Here is a 14,501-nt window from a genome sequence, read left to right on the forward strand (position 1 = left end):
CTCCTGTACTCTCGCAGCGCTTTCAGGTAGCCTAGACATGCACGCGCGCACTCCCGGCTTTGTTGTAGCTCTGTGAGGAAACAGCGGCTGCTCGTGAAACTCCGTATCTCGGTGTATCCGGACGGTGACGGCTGATATTCGGCAGAGGCACACATGAGCGCTGGGCTCATCGATCACCTCCGACCAATCTCCGTTTGCTCTGTGCTTTCAGAGAGGAGATAGAAACATCTATCTGTCAACATCTGAGTGACTCTCGCGCTCTCCGGACTATCGTTTGGACGGGAGTTGCTGTTTGAAACGAGTAAGGAGGACTTGTTTTGCAAGACACATCTCTCTGTTTTGTCATTCCCTGAAGAAGTTGACCGTCGTTTAGTGTCGTTTAGAAGTTTTGTCAATGGGATGCTGAAGCACATCAACAGCAGGTAAGAGTTCCGATGGCCTCAGCATGCGCGAGCGCTCTTAATGTAACTTAATCCACGTTTACCCTTTAATAAAACAGGTCAGTGCAGGTTAATTTTTTTATTATTGTTAGTTGAATAAAAATGTATATAGAAAAAAAAGGAATTCGGTGCATAAATAGGCCAAATTAGGCTATTTTTCTGTATTTAAAGTTTAGTCAAGCGCGCGATAATGTAAATCATAGTAAATACAGAAGGTGCACACAGGTTGTAAATGTGTTCACGTGCGGTGCGTGTAATCTTCACTGTATTGTAGCCTAATAAGGGCACACAGAGACTTTCACCGTCGCTTGATTAACTTAATCTGTTTGACTTCACCTTATTTAAAATATGTATGTACAGCGAATAGCTTGAAATTGTGTCATAAAAATATCAGTTCTTAACTAAACACTTCTGACAAGTTGCCTGTATTTACAGTAATGACGTTCAAAATTATTTTTCATTAACTGATATTTTTAATACTCCAAGTGTATGATGAAGACGTCCAGATCAGTAAAAACAATATATAGGCTAGCCTATAAAAATGGATATACAAATAAATAACTTACGAATGTTGGGCAGCATCTTTAAAATAATCAGACTTAAAAAATACACTTACTCGTTTGTATTTTGTATCTAATTGTGTAAGATTATGTTTTCTAAGCAATGACAATAAAATCATAAAATGATAAATTATGAAAGTAGTTATATTGACATTGTAACAATATCCTATGTGAACTATTATAATATCCCACTGCTCAGATTGCATGTGTTGAAGTTGTCTGTGAGTGTTTCATAAGGACTAATTCACATTCACTAAAGAAGCTGTTTTCCAGAAAACATGTAAAGGATAACTTCCCTGCACATAGTGATTTTTCTTTGACTTGAGGTCTTCTCTCATGCTTTCTTCTGCTTAATTCTCAGCTTGCTTAATGGTTGATTCAAAACAGAATCCATTGAAATTTTAAGTCGACGCTCATGAACAAATATTATCTCATAACGAGTTTTTGCAAGTACAAAAGTATGAGACAATTTCACAAAACACTTTTTTTTTTGTCAGTGTGTGTATGTGAGTGTTTTCTGAGCAACTTTTTTCTCTCATATTTTAGAGGGAAAAAATTATATTAAATTATTTGTTACTTATGCTAGACAAATCACAGCATTTGCTTTGGTGACTTTGCAACATATTGTTTTAGTGACTTTAATGGCAGTAAGTGTGTCTCTGAATCACTATTTATAATGTCAAACTGATCTGCACATCAAGGACTTGCTGGGTAGTAGGTAGACTACCCAAACACGCATATTGTATTCAGAAAAGCAAGAAGATATTCAGAAAAGCAAGGTGATAAAAAAGGTTATCAGTTATGTTTTACTTATGAACACATACCTGAAGGTTGTGTTTCGACAGATAAAGAAGCAACTACACTGCGTACACAGACAGACACACACACACACACACACTGACTGAAAGGCAGCATGGTACTGAGGTATCACCATGTACTGTAATTGTGTTGAAAGCTGATACTGGTGATAGTGATTGGTGAAAGATTCCTGGCCCATCCTAAATGATCTTTTGTTTAAATGTTAGTGTACAATATCTTGCCCGCTAAAGTCAGTGAGTGAACAGAGCACAGACATAGCCTCTCATTTAATCATGCTCCTATATGGCCTCCTATACTCTCATGAAAGATAATTTTCTATTTTCTGTTTTTCATTCACGTTTCTGTCACCTGGTTGTTTTGACTAGTTTAGGCTTTCTACTGAAGGTTTTGTCATTTGCGATTTTCTTTTAAGCACATCTGATTATTAGAAATCGTTCAGGTCAGTAAGGTCAATTTGAAGTTGTAATATACGACTCAGACTGTACCATTTGTATATGTACAAGATGTTTGAGATACGAATGTGGATTTTTTTTTTTTTTTTTGTGGACACAGAAACGTCATAGGCATGTTTGAAAATGCATTTGCAAAGAGAGAAATGTATTATGGGAGATGCATTTATTTTTTATTTATTTGTGTGTGTGTGTGTGTGTGTGTGTACATGCTGAGAGACCTTTGACTAATCTGAAGTGTAGCCGAAATCAATTTTTTGTTGCCTTGAACTTGGCCTTTGTTCACTTGGGAGACAGGGAGGGGGGAAAGAAACGGTCAACAGAAAAACTTAAACTGATTTTATTATTTCACATTAAAGTTAGAGTGATTGATAGGAGCACTTTCAAACTCTGAAGTGTCATTTATATCATGACAGATACAGCTTTTTTTTAAGGAGCCGTGGCAGGCCGCAGCGCGTGGGACGGGGAGAGTGTGTGCATGTTTGATCTCACATCAAATAAAAGAAGCAAGAGAGCACCATTTGTTACTGTAATGATGCTAATATTGTCACATATAGTGGCCCTCTTTTCCTCATGAAGGCCAGTACAGATGTTTATTGGCTGGGGGTTGTCATGGTAATGGGATTCATTGAGGGAAGATTGATTGACAGAACCTGTCCAGTGCGGCCAGATGTTTTATCATCTCGTTGTTGCTCCTGCTTTCACACCTGCTTAAAAAAAATCAGCATACATATCATTTCATTATTCAAAGCCCAATTAGTCAGTGTCTTCTTTTTAATCATTCCCTGTCAATGGGAGGCATGACAGCTAATTGCAGAAACATTTATTTTCATGTAATTTCATTTTCAAGGCAATAGCACTCTAACATGATTAATAATTGTCAGGAGCACAATTGTTGAAATAGGCATTGTTTTTTTGTCATTTTGTTTTCACACCGGTTTGTGTGCGATTGTATATGGATGTGACTATTCATATCTCCACACTTCCTTACTGATGGTATGGGACTGATTTACCAGCTTGTTAAATGTAGTGCATGAACAATTGGGAGCCGGCGTCGCATAGTGTACACACACACACACACGCGCGCACATACACACGCACCGACGGGGGCCTGAATGGCGTGTAACATTTGGAGTAGGCTCATTGCTGCCCAGCCATGCTTAAAGAGGGATACACTGCCGTTTTTGCCGGCAACCCAACACCAGCTCAAAGCTCACTGACTTGAGTGCACATGCCAAACGACAGCCGTAGAACCACAAGCCTCGTGCCTCTTACGACCCTCTGTTCTTTTGTGTGAGTGTGACATAGGTGCATCACGTATCGAGAGGAGAGGTGAGAAAGCAAATAATGTTTGTGACTTGCATGACCGGATGGAATGTTTTTCGCGACCTATGCGAGGCTTAATTAAAACGTCACACGGCAGACGCGATGATGTCGCAGAGCTAAAGTGAACAGCTCGAACGTATTGATGTGCCTCTGTTGTGCCGCTTAATTGACATTTTGAGCAATGCACTTTCACTCGTCTGTTAACGGTCGGAGTGTGCTAATATTTCAGAGAAGAAAGGAATTGTCTGTGTTTAAGACCCATCCCCTTGACCTAGACTCTTTAATGCAAAGCCTTTTCTTTTAAGTCTGTCACTCTGATTTATGCTCAACTCCTCAATGCATTGAAAATGCAGAGAATACTTCAAATAGGATTATACACACACGCGCACACACGGACGCACACTCTGGTTGGAATCCACTCTTTTGAGACGGCCAAAAATGCAAATAGTTTTTAAATGGTAAAACGGATTGCTAAGTGCCTAATAATGCCATTACAGACAACAAAACAAATCCATTCTTGTGGAAACTACCAAAGAATTGTTAGGCAGTGTGACTGTACTGGACACCTTTTCTCATTGTCGTCTCCTAAAAGACAACGTTGACTTGCCAGCATAGTGTTCAAAAGATGGTGGCTGCTTGTGTTTGCTGGGAATTTGAGCAGAGTGGCTCAGGGTACTAGGCAAAAAGAGGTTTCAGTCAGTGTGTTTGTTTCAAAACAGCGGGACAATGGGGAATCCATTTTTCAACGTTCAGTAGGGTTTTGTGTCTGTGTGTCTTTAGGTCGCTGTACTTGGCTGATCAGTTTATTTTTCAGAGGGGTGAAATCCGCTTGCAGCCTTCCAGAAATTCTTTTTTTCTCCCCTCTTTTATAGTGAAGAGTGGCGAATGACCTCTCCCTGTGAGCCGCTATGAAAAATTCATGGTCTCCTCCCTCTTCGAGCCATTATGTCAACATCTAAAAATACTTTATTTCACACTGGCGCCTCTGTGATGGTCAATGATAAACAAACTGCAAAAACCACCAGCTCTGGCTGGCAACACTTTGTGATTGGCAAATAAATAAATAAAAAATTCCAGTTGCATCAATAAAGTTGGACGGTTCTGTTGTGTTACATGCAAGCGTATGTCTTTTTGGTGAAATATGCAGTGCGACCAGTGCGGAAGACAACGATTGTGTGAATTCTGTTGAGTGCGAAACAGGGAAATAATGGCAGCTTTAAAGTTGGCTCCACCTCCAACCTTAAATCTGTTGGGTTTTTTCCCCCTCCTTTCATCTAACAATATTTGTGCCATCTTGTGAAAATGTATATTTGATAACAGTTAATATACAAGGGGGGCTTGGTGTTGTTACGCTGTGCTATAGGATTTGCTGCCGAGTGCCCTCTGCCAACTGTCGAATTGTATGTGCCAAATAAATGTATGATAGTAAAGAAAGAATGAGTTGTCAATGGTAGTTGATTCATTGAAGTATTTGTGTCTGTTGAAGGCTTTTTAGCTATTATTTATAGGATATTGGAGGGAGATCTGAGGATTAGGATCAGAACATGACACAAGCTGGAGTCGAACCCAGATTCCTGACGTTTTTTTTAATGCTCAGTGCCTGACTCAACCCTCACATTGTCTTATAAAATGTGCCTTTACCACATATGACTAGTGACCAAAACACCTGTTATTTTAGTTAACTGCAGATTGCACATTAAATAACTTGTCTATTTTGACGGGAACATTATATCCATTCCCCATATTTCTTGACATTATTACAGCTGTTTCTTGGATTATCTTGGATTATCTTGGATTGATGTTATTCAAAATAATGCTGTGTGTGTGTGTGTGTGTGTGTGTGTGTGTGTGTGTGTGTGTGTGTGTGTGTGTGTGTGTGTGTGTGTGTGTGTGTGTGTGTGTGTGTGTGTGTGTGTCCAAAAGTTTGGGGTTGTTATGCATTTGTTTAATGTTTTTGAAATATGTATATATATATATATATAAATAAATATTAAATAACCGTTAAATATATATATATATATATATATATATATATATATATATATATATATATATATATATATATATATATACATATATAAATTCTACTGTCTCAGTACTGTTGAACAGTTGAACATTGGCATGTGTGTGTGTTCTTTGATATGTTTTTTTTTTATTTTTTTATTTTTTATTTTTTAACAAGGTTAGAAATTGATTCTTGACGCACTTCCTCTCCTGACTATATGTGTGTCCTTTAGTCCTCTGCTCCATTTGAATCTACCTGTGCGTCCTTTGTGGGGTGCTGAGTTTGGATTGGCTGACGCCATACCTGCCGTCAGACTCTTTTATAGAATAGGACAGGTCAGTCATGTGTGTCCGTACCTTACGACACCCACCTTACGAAGCGTCACATTTTAAGTTCTCATGCACTCCACTCCGCTGCAGCTGGCACAAGGTGAGGACTTCTCATCACATGCAATCTACTTCTTCAATGACCTCTTAAATTCCTGATTCACTGGACTCGAGAGACAGGTATGATTTGTACTACGTTTTTGCAGTTTATCATTCTCGTATGGCCTTTAATAATAAATATATAATTCATTTAGACCGTCAAGATTTACTAATGTGAATACAGGTTTGCAGGTGAATATGTTTAAAATGCTTTCATGACTTGGGAAGTAACTTTTTTATTTTTTTTGCTCAGTGATAATTTACCAGGCAATAAATGATTGAAAGGAAAATACATATTTGAGCAAGTCAGCGGTCATAGTTCACCAAGCGCCAGATGCTGTGATATTTTATACTTCATTGTTCCCATTTTGTTCTCATGTGTCCTCCAGTATCTTGTTTGGCATCCATATTTAATGAGAGCTGCAGTAAATAAAATGGAGGCTGCTGTGTATAAGTGTGTGAGGATGTTTGAGGGAGGGATGTAAACATGAACCGTGCTCTCCCGTGGCAGAATAGGGGTTCGTGCAAAGGTCTTTCTGGTTCTTGGTGAGGCCATCAGTCTTCCCTTTTGTCACTGTTACAGCCAATCCAACCCCCCCCGCCCGCAACTCCTTTTGGGCTTTCTTGGAGAGGATTCAGCAATCCTGCGGGCGCAGCTTTGTGACCAGCATGGTCAGCCCCACGTAACCTTTTAAGTCCAGCTGCGGCGTTCCACGGCAGATATGTTCATTAAGGAGAGGAGCAAGGCTTTTGTCTCCCCCGTCAGCAGAGACTGTGAGCAAGCGGGTTTTTTTTCATTCAAATAACCGCCCACTTGATCTCACAGCGGCTTAGGTGCAAAGGTTGTGCCGCTATTCATATTTTTTGTTTTTGCTTTACCAAAAGCTACCATTTTTTAGGGGCTAAAAACAACTAAGAAATGTAAAGAATATTAATAAATAAAATAACGTTGTTCTTACTTTTTCTGCACGAGTCTCCCTTCAGTTGGAGCGTTTCTTTTGCAGACGCTGGAGAATTTTTGTGTGTTCGGTGCACCATAATTTACCATATTTTTATTTTTGGCTTTCATTTTTAGCGTTAGGTCTAGGAATTGAAACAGAACAGACCTCTTGATAGCTTTCTTTGGATTAAGATCACGGAGGTTGAGAGGCCAGGATGAGGGATTCGTCTTTCTAATGGCTGTGATGAAATTTTTTGCCACTGTAATTTATGTGTTTCTCAACATAACTTTATGAGCACTTACTTTTGGAATGCAGTAACCCCCTTTTCCCATTAGTTTCAGCTTTACAGGAAGGCCCACTCAATATTGCTTTAAATACCATATGAAAACCACCAAATTATAGAATTATATTTTCCCCTAAGTGAGGAGGTAAAAGGGGCCGTCATATATAATTCATGCCGAATGATTTCTCTTAAAAAGGCGTTTGAATTAATGTGAAGAACATGAGAGGTTCACTGCCTGCACTGTATGCTACAGAACATGGCAGGTAGTGTCTCCGGCCAATCAGATCCTTTGCTCCTCCAAAAGAGAGAGATAGCAGGAGGGGGTGAGAGACACATGAAAGACGTAATGAAGGTTAGTGAAATGGAGAGCAATACATCTTGCACATTGAGCTCGCTACTTGTTAAAGCGACAGGGCCTAACCAGAAAGGAATTTGCTTGATGGATGAATTTTACCCGTCTAATGGATACAAGCACTTGAAAAATGAAAACATCGATCCGTTCCCCAAGTTTTTCCATCCCTCTAATGAGAATGGGTGTTACGAAAGATTTTGAGAGGGTAGCAGGGACAGTCTTTTGCCCGATGATTCGGAGAAAATGTATCTCGGGTTTCAGTCACAGCTGAACTGCCGCTCTGTCTATTGTATATATTACAGAAGGAAGAGAAGACGCTCGATTTGTCTCCCTATTGATGTGCAAATTCAGAATGTGTTAGATATTTCCTCTGTCATTAAGCTGGAGTTTTCTTTGAACCCCGTTAGCCCCCATTCAAAAGTGAAACAAAAATTTATTTTTCTGCTTGTTGCTATGGACACAGTGGTTTACTCATGTTAGCTAACTTCAAAATTCAGTACTGTTGCTTTGGAATTTGTATGAAAATTTTATTTTGGTGTCATTAGATCTGTGGTTGTCAACTGCTGGGTCGCGACCCAAAAATGACCCGCAGGTCTGTTCCAGCTCTGATAGCAGGAGAAATTTAAAATAATTAAACTACTAAAACCAAAAAATCACGTTTGGATAGCAAAATAAACAGGCTTATCAACGTTTAAAGTTGATGTGAAAACACCTCCGTTATTATTCTTTATTCTTTATTATTCCTTTATTATTATTATTATTTATTTATTTATTATGTTGTTTGTTTTTGTTCATGGCTGCCTGTCCAATCAAGCTATTGTATTTCTGAACAAATTCACCTGCCATATTTTGTAATATAGTATGACTAAAATGAAACCTATAGTTGGCATAGTGTTTCCGCTATTATGTGTGTGTGTATATATATATATGCCATTTTGTGCATTTTCAGCAAATGATTTAGCAGATTTTAGGACCTATACTGTTCAAAAACATTCCTTCCATAAAATATTTTATAATAATAATAATAAATAAATAAATAAATATATATATATATATACACAGTGCAATGCATAAGTTAATACACCCATGCTAAAGTTGACTAAAAAGAGGAATAAAAAATCATATTTTGGAAATTGAACTTAATGCCTTAATTAAAAAAATGAGGAAAAATCCAACCTTTAAGGACACCAATTTTCTTTGTGAATGAATAATGTATCGTAAATAAATAAATGTTCTTCCTTAAAATACAGGGTGCATAAGTTTGGACACTCCTATGTTAAATTCCCATAGAGGCAGGCAGATTTTTATTTTTAAAGGCCAGTTACTTCATGGATCCAGGATACTATGCATCCTGATAAAGTTCCCTTGGCCTTTGGAATTAAAATAGCCCCACATCATCACATAGCCTTCACCATACCTAAAGATTGGCATGATTTTATTTCAGTTAGCCTAAAAGCTAGTTTGATTTGCATTGCTCTCAATGCTAATTCGTGTCCTTAAAGGTTGGATTTTTCCTAATTTTTTAAATTAAGGCATTAAGTTCAATTTCCAAAATATGATTTTTTTATTCCTCTTTTTAGTCAACTTTAGCATGGGTGTATTAACTTATGAATTGCACTGTATATATAGAGAGATGCTATTAAATTGAATTACATTTTTCTGTTAATATAAAGGTAAACAATTTTTTTCTAAATTCTGTTCTTCACAGTGGCTATTTATTGCAGGAGTCACGGCTCTTGCACTCCTGCAGTATATTCTCAAAGCGCTGTTTCTTTATCTGTCCTGATTGGGAGGCGATTGGCGGCGGTCACCGAGCAGACGGGGTGAGAGCGTGAGGCCACGATGATGATGGCGAGGGCGGAGAGACGTGAGATCCAGAGCTTGCCGGGTGCGTGAGCAGGCCGGGCTGAATGTCACACACCTCGCCCCCTCCACACACTTGTGCGGTGCTCTCATGGCACACTGTTAATTAATCTGTAGCTTCCAGCCAGACGGGCTCAGCTCACGCAGCCAGCTGGGAGATGGTTTAGACCGGGCGTGCACTCCCTCTGATGGCTCACTCTCTGGCACTGTCTGCCAGGTTACATCAGGTGTGTGTGGGTGTGAGCCCTGCTTGTGTGGGTGTAAGTGTAAGTGTGTTTTTGTGTGTGTGTGAAGGAGGGGGAAAAAAGGAAAACTACAGTGAAAAAAAAAAACTTGCATTGATTTCCTGGCCATTGTACAATAACCCGGACTGAACGCTCTACTAAAAGGGGAGAAATCCATTTCCTTTGGGAAGGAAAGAGGATGTTTCCTATACAAGTTATTTAACTTGCTTTCACCAAGGAAACTGAATGCAAACCTTAGAATGAATAGAATACTTTAGTTTCCACTTTATCTTTGTGAATGTAGTCAAACTTTATCTTTCCTTAAGTTAAGCTCAGCTGGATGATCATGATTTGTTTTTTTAACAAAAGTAGGGTTTTGGGCTGTTAAACAGTAAGCCAATAAAGGCTGTGTGGTGCAGTGATTGTACCACATATGTGACCCTGGACCACAAAACCAGTTACATGGGTCATTTTTTTAAATTGAGATGTATACATCTAGCCTGGATGCCAGCCGAACTTAGCCCCGCCCCCACAACATTTTTAGGTCGGGAAGTTCGGTCTGGACTTGATCCGTTGTGGAGCTATTATGCCCGAACCAGAGCTGTTCGGACCAATCAAATTGTCAGGGCGGGCTTTATACGATGATGGACAGATGATCAACTGTAACGTAATCATCCACGTCACCAACGAGCGCTTGGGTTGAATTTGTTTATAACAAAGATGACTGCCGCTGGAGAATTGAGATTTCACACTTACAAATAAGTCAGATAGAATAAATGCATGTCCGAGGAGAGGGCTCCGGGCTCGGTATTCGGCCCGAACCCAAAGTACTCCCCCTGTATTCCAGGCTGTGGAAGAACAGGCCAAGTGTGAGTGGAGGGATGCTGAAAACTGTCAAGGAATGTTAGGTGAGTTGACAGAGTGAATAAATATATGCTTCCTCTCATGCTGATAGGGTAGACATGGTAATTGTTTGATGACAAGTTGATTGGATTGATTATTTGAACGTGCTCCTCCCGAACTTTGTTTATGAAACATCATGTGTAGATTCCGCCATCGCGTCTGTTATAGAAGATATCGACAGCGCATTAATTTTAAAAGACGAACAGAGAACCGCGATCAAGGCATTTGTCGATCGGAAACATGAATGAAAAACATACGTCACTTACTCTGTTGCTGTGATTGGTTGTAGGTCTATCCAATTGAGTGCTGAGGCATTTTCTTTCCTGGTTCGGTTGAAACACGCCCCATAATCACAGCCCAATGGAGCAGTATCAGGCTCATATTCTGACTAGACTCTGAGTATGATGACGTCAGGCTAGTATACATCCATTATACATAAACAAGCTTTCCATTGATGTATGGTTTGTTAGGATAGGACAATATTTGGCTGAGATACAACTATTTGAACATCTGGAATCTGAGAGTGCAAAAAAATCTAAACTTTGAGAAAATCGCCTTTTAAAGTTCTCCATTTATGTTCACGATTGTGCTGCATTCACTCACAAAAATAAATGTTTTAGATATTTACGAAAGAAAATTTACAAAATATCTTCATGGAAAATGATCTTTACTTAATATCCTAAGGATTTTTGGCATAAAAGAAAAATCTATAATTTTGACCCATACAATGTATTGTTGACTATTGCCACAAATATACCCGTGCGACTTGTGACTGGTTTTGTGACCCAGGGTCACATATAAGGGTTTTTTAGAGCAACTTGATCGTGGCTCATCCAGTCAGATTGTAGAATATTAGAACTGAACAAAACTGGAAAAAGTCATTTGATTCAGTCATTTCAACACTTAAAGTCCTGAAATCATACCCGTTTTTGAATTCAGGACTTTCATTTTGAATGAAAGGCACAATTGTAGCTTTGCTTCATCTAGCATGTATGCATGTTAATCTGATTATTGTTGATTACTGATAATTGTCCTCTGCATTGTATATTTGAGAATATACATATTGTGACATTTGACAGAGAGCTTCTCTACATAAAAACCCACTGGATCTCGATATTAGTGCACATATAAATGCACTTAATGACCTTGGTGTCATCCAACAGCTATACCTAACATCTCTACTGGTTTCCCATCCACATTCCTTAAAGAATCAGAAGAGGTGCTGGACCCCTCGCTGGCACTCTCAGCACCGTCCAGCTGTAACACACCAGTAACAGAGAGATAATTTCATCTGCAGGGCTCAGCGCACTCCTCTGTCATTAATGACAGAGTCCCAGGCGAGTGAAGAGTGAAGGACAGTGGGTACTACATTGAGGCAGTTGGGTTGCGACGCATTTGCATGGCACTAAGTGCATCTCAATGTAATTAAGATGGACGACAGTAGAATGTGCATTAGACTCCAGTCAGATACATTTTATGAGCTGAAGACACTGATTGAAGCCACAAAGTAACAAAGCTCGTATAAAGACTATGTGCGGCTCACATGCGGTTTGACAAGTTTTTGGACATGCCAATTTCAACTCTTGAATGTCAGTTAGGTATTACAAATTAGGGTGTTTTCACACTTGGTTAGTTTTAAGGGTCTTATCAACACTTCTGGTTGTATTTTACATTTGTGCAATGTTAAATCAATTTTACCTCATTGCTGTACAATAATGACACGCAGAAGAGGAGTTGAGCATTTTATTTTAATAAAAAAAAAAAAAAAAAATTACAAACAGAAGTTCAAAGGTTTCCCTTCAGTGTTCTGCCTGAGGCTCAAGGGCTTTACTATTTTGCAATGCAAAATGCTAAATATAAAAGACATTGCAACAGAAATATAACACTTGTTTTCTCTGTACAGGTTTTTTTTTTAAGCCCCAGGCTGTCCGTTGATTACAAATTAACTACAATTAAACGTATTATTATTATTATAAATTTTTTTTTTTTTAGTTAACACGATTAATCTAAGACAACCAAATTTGCTGAAATTGGCTTATAAATATAAATATCTTCATATCATGTCATATAATCATCACTTTTAGATTACAATGATGTTTAACTGGGTGGTTCACTTAAATGAGTTCTGCATTGGTTATTTTAAAGAGGACGAGTGGGAAAACACTGTTGAGTGGATTAGTTTCGCTGTGTGGTTTGGCACAATCTAGTGCCACAATGAATGATTTGTAGGCATTGTTGTGTTTTCAGTGGCTGTCATCTCTTAACCAGATGCTGCTTCAAACACCTGAGCTAGGTGTTGACACACTCACTTTATATTTTACCTTTAACATGCATTATTGGAGCTCTTTTTTCAACACCCACCATCTCTGAGTAAAGGTTTAGGTGACTGCGTCATATGTTGTGAGTGAGATGTACATCTCTTCACAGAGCCTGCAACTGAAGAGCTTTCAACAGCCTTTCATCATTCCTGCCCCTCCAATGAGCTCAACTGGGTTTCTCTCGCGCTCCCGTTCCCTGAAATGGAGTCTTCTTTTCCCCGCCCTGATTTCCTGCCTCTCTTTCCCTTTTTCTTTCTTTCTTACCGTTGACATGGCGACAGCTTGTAAGCTACAGGTGTCCGTGCTTGCCAGAGTAATGGTGGAAATAGGCTGTTGTACTCAAAAAGAGAAAATAACCACCTCACCAAACAAGACTGATTTAAAAAAAAAAAATCCTTCTCTGACTCAGAAATCCTTCTTTTAATGCCTGGCTCAGGATTTGGAGGAGATGTCTGCATCTTTTACTTTACTGGTGGTGGCTGTGTTCATGTGAGAGAGAGTAAAATATATAGAGACAGCGTCGTATTCAGAAACCAATGCCCCGTAGCACAGTTAAATCAGCATCTTATAAGTATTAGCACACATCTTATTGCTTAATTTGAAACACAAACAACTCTCCTCTCTCTTTTATGGTGTCTTTCTCTCTCTTCACAATAAATTGAGAAACTCCTTTGGTTAAAAACCACAAACAGCATGATATGATATATGTTGTTGTCTTTTGTGCAGTGGAAGAGTCCCACAGCGCTCTAAAATATTGTTGACATCAACATTTCTGCATTTGTTCTCAATTTAGTTGTTTTTTTTCTTTTCTTCCCCTTTCGTTTCCCAAGTGGGCACATTGACATTTTGAATAAAATCAGGCCTGCCACTGGGGCTCCTACGGTAGTAATTAAGGGGAGGGTCTGTCATATCTGCGTTCTGATTCAGTCCTAAAAGAGTTACCACTTATCCTAATCTGTGGAAGCAAGACTTGCAAAGTACACTCTTTTAAAGTAGATGACTGCCTTGCGTAAGTGTTATCTGCAGCCATTGAGTTTAGGTTTGTTCGTGTTAAGTAAACATTCCCTGCAAATTTGAAAACAGAAGCTCTGTTCCGAAACCTAGTGAGCTAGGCAGCATCCTGACGGTCTTGGAACCTCATCAGAGACAGATTTGGAACACTCAACATAGGCAGCCACAAATAGGCTGGACTCGCAATTAATTTCAAGAGTTTGATGGTAGAATTTTGCTAGTTTAACAGCATTATACTGTTACATGTGTAATAAAAAAAAATTATTCAGCAAGGATGCATTAAATTCATAAAAAGTGACAGTAAAGACTTGTATACAGTTCTGTATATATACGAAGTTCTGGCATGAAACTCTAGATGGCACAGGCTAATAGGTTCTTTTACTCACCTGTTCATAATCGCATCGTTATCTATAGGGCGCAGCTGATTGGTTCCCCGTATCAGTAGCCAATGAGCTCGTTGCTCAACCTTCAAATACTTGGGTTGCATTTGCCTTAGCAGTGCAACGCACTTTCAGAAACCCTCCACCTGTGTAGATCTGAGGGATCGTGTGACACTGGAAACTGGAGAAATTGCTGCTGCCA

At 39.0% G+C, this 14,501-nt stretch overlaps 1 protein-coding gene across 1 annotated transcript in view; it reads left to right on the top strand.

The window, feature by feature from the left end:
- Window positions 1–286: 286 nt before the first annotated feature.
- Window positions 287–14,501, top strand: part of tenm3 (teneurin transmembrane protein 3) — a 275,119-nt gene continuing 260,904 nt past the window's right edge. Inside the window, exon 1 of the mRNA XM_084399638.1 lies at window positions 287–422. The gene's annotated coding sequence lies outside the window, so the exon portion shown is untranslated. The remainder of the gene's footprint in view (window positions 423–14,501) is intronic.

Source organism: Rutilus rutilus (assembly GCF_951802725.1).
Source record: "Rutilus rutilus genome assembly, chromosome: 2".
Lineage (NCBI taxonomy): Eukaryota > Metazoa > Chordata > Actinopteri > Cypriniformes > Leuciscidae > Rutilus > Rutilus rutilus.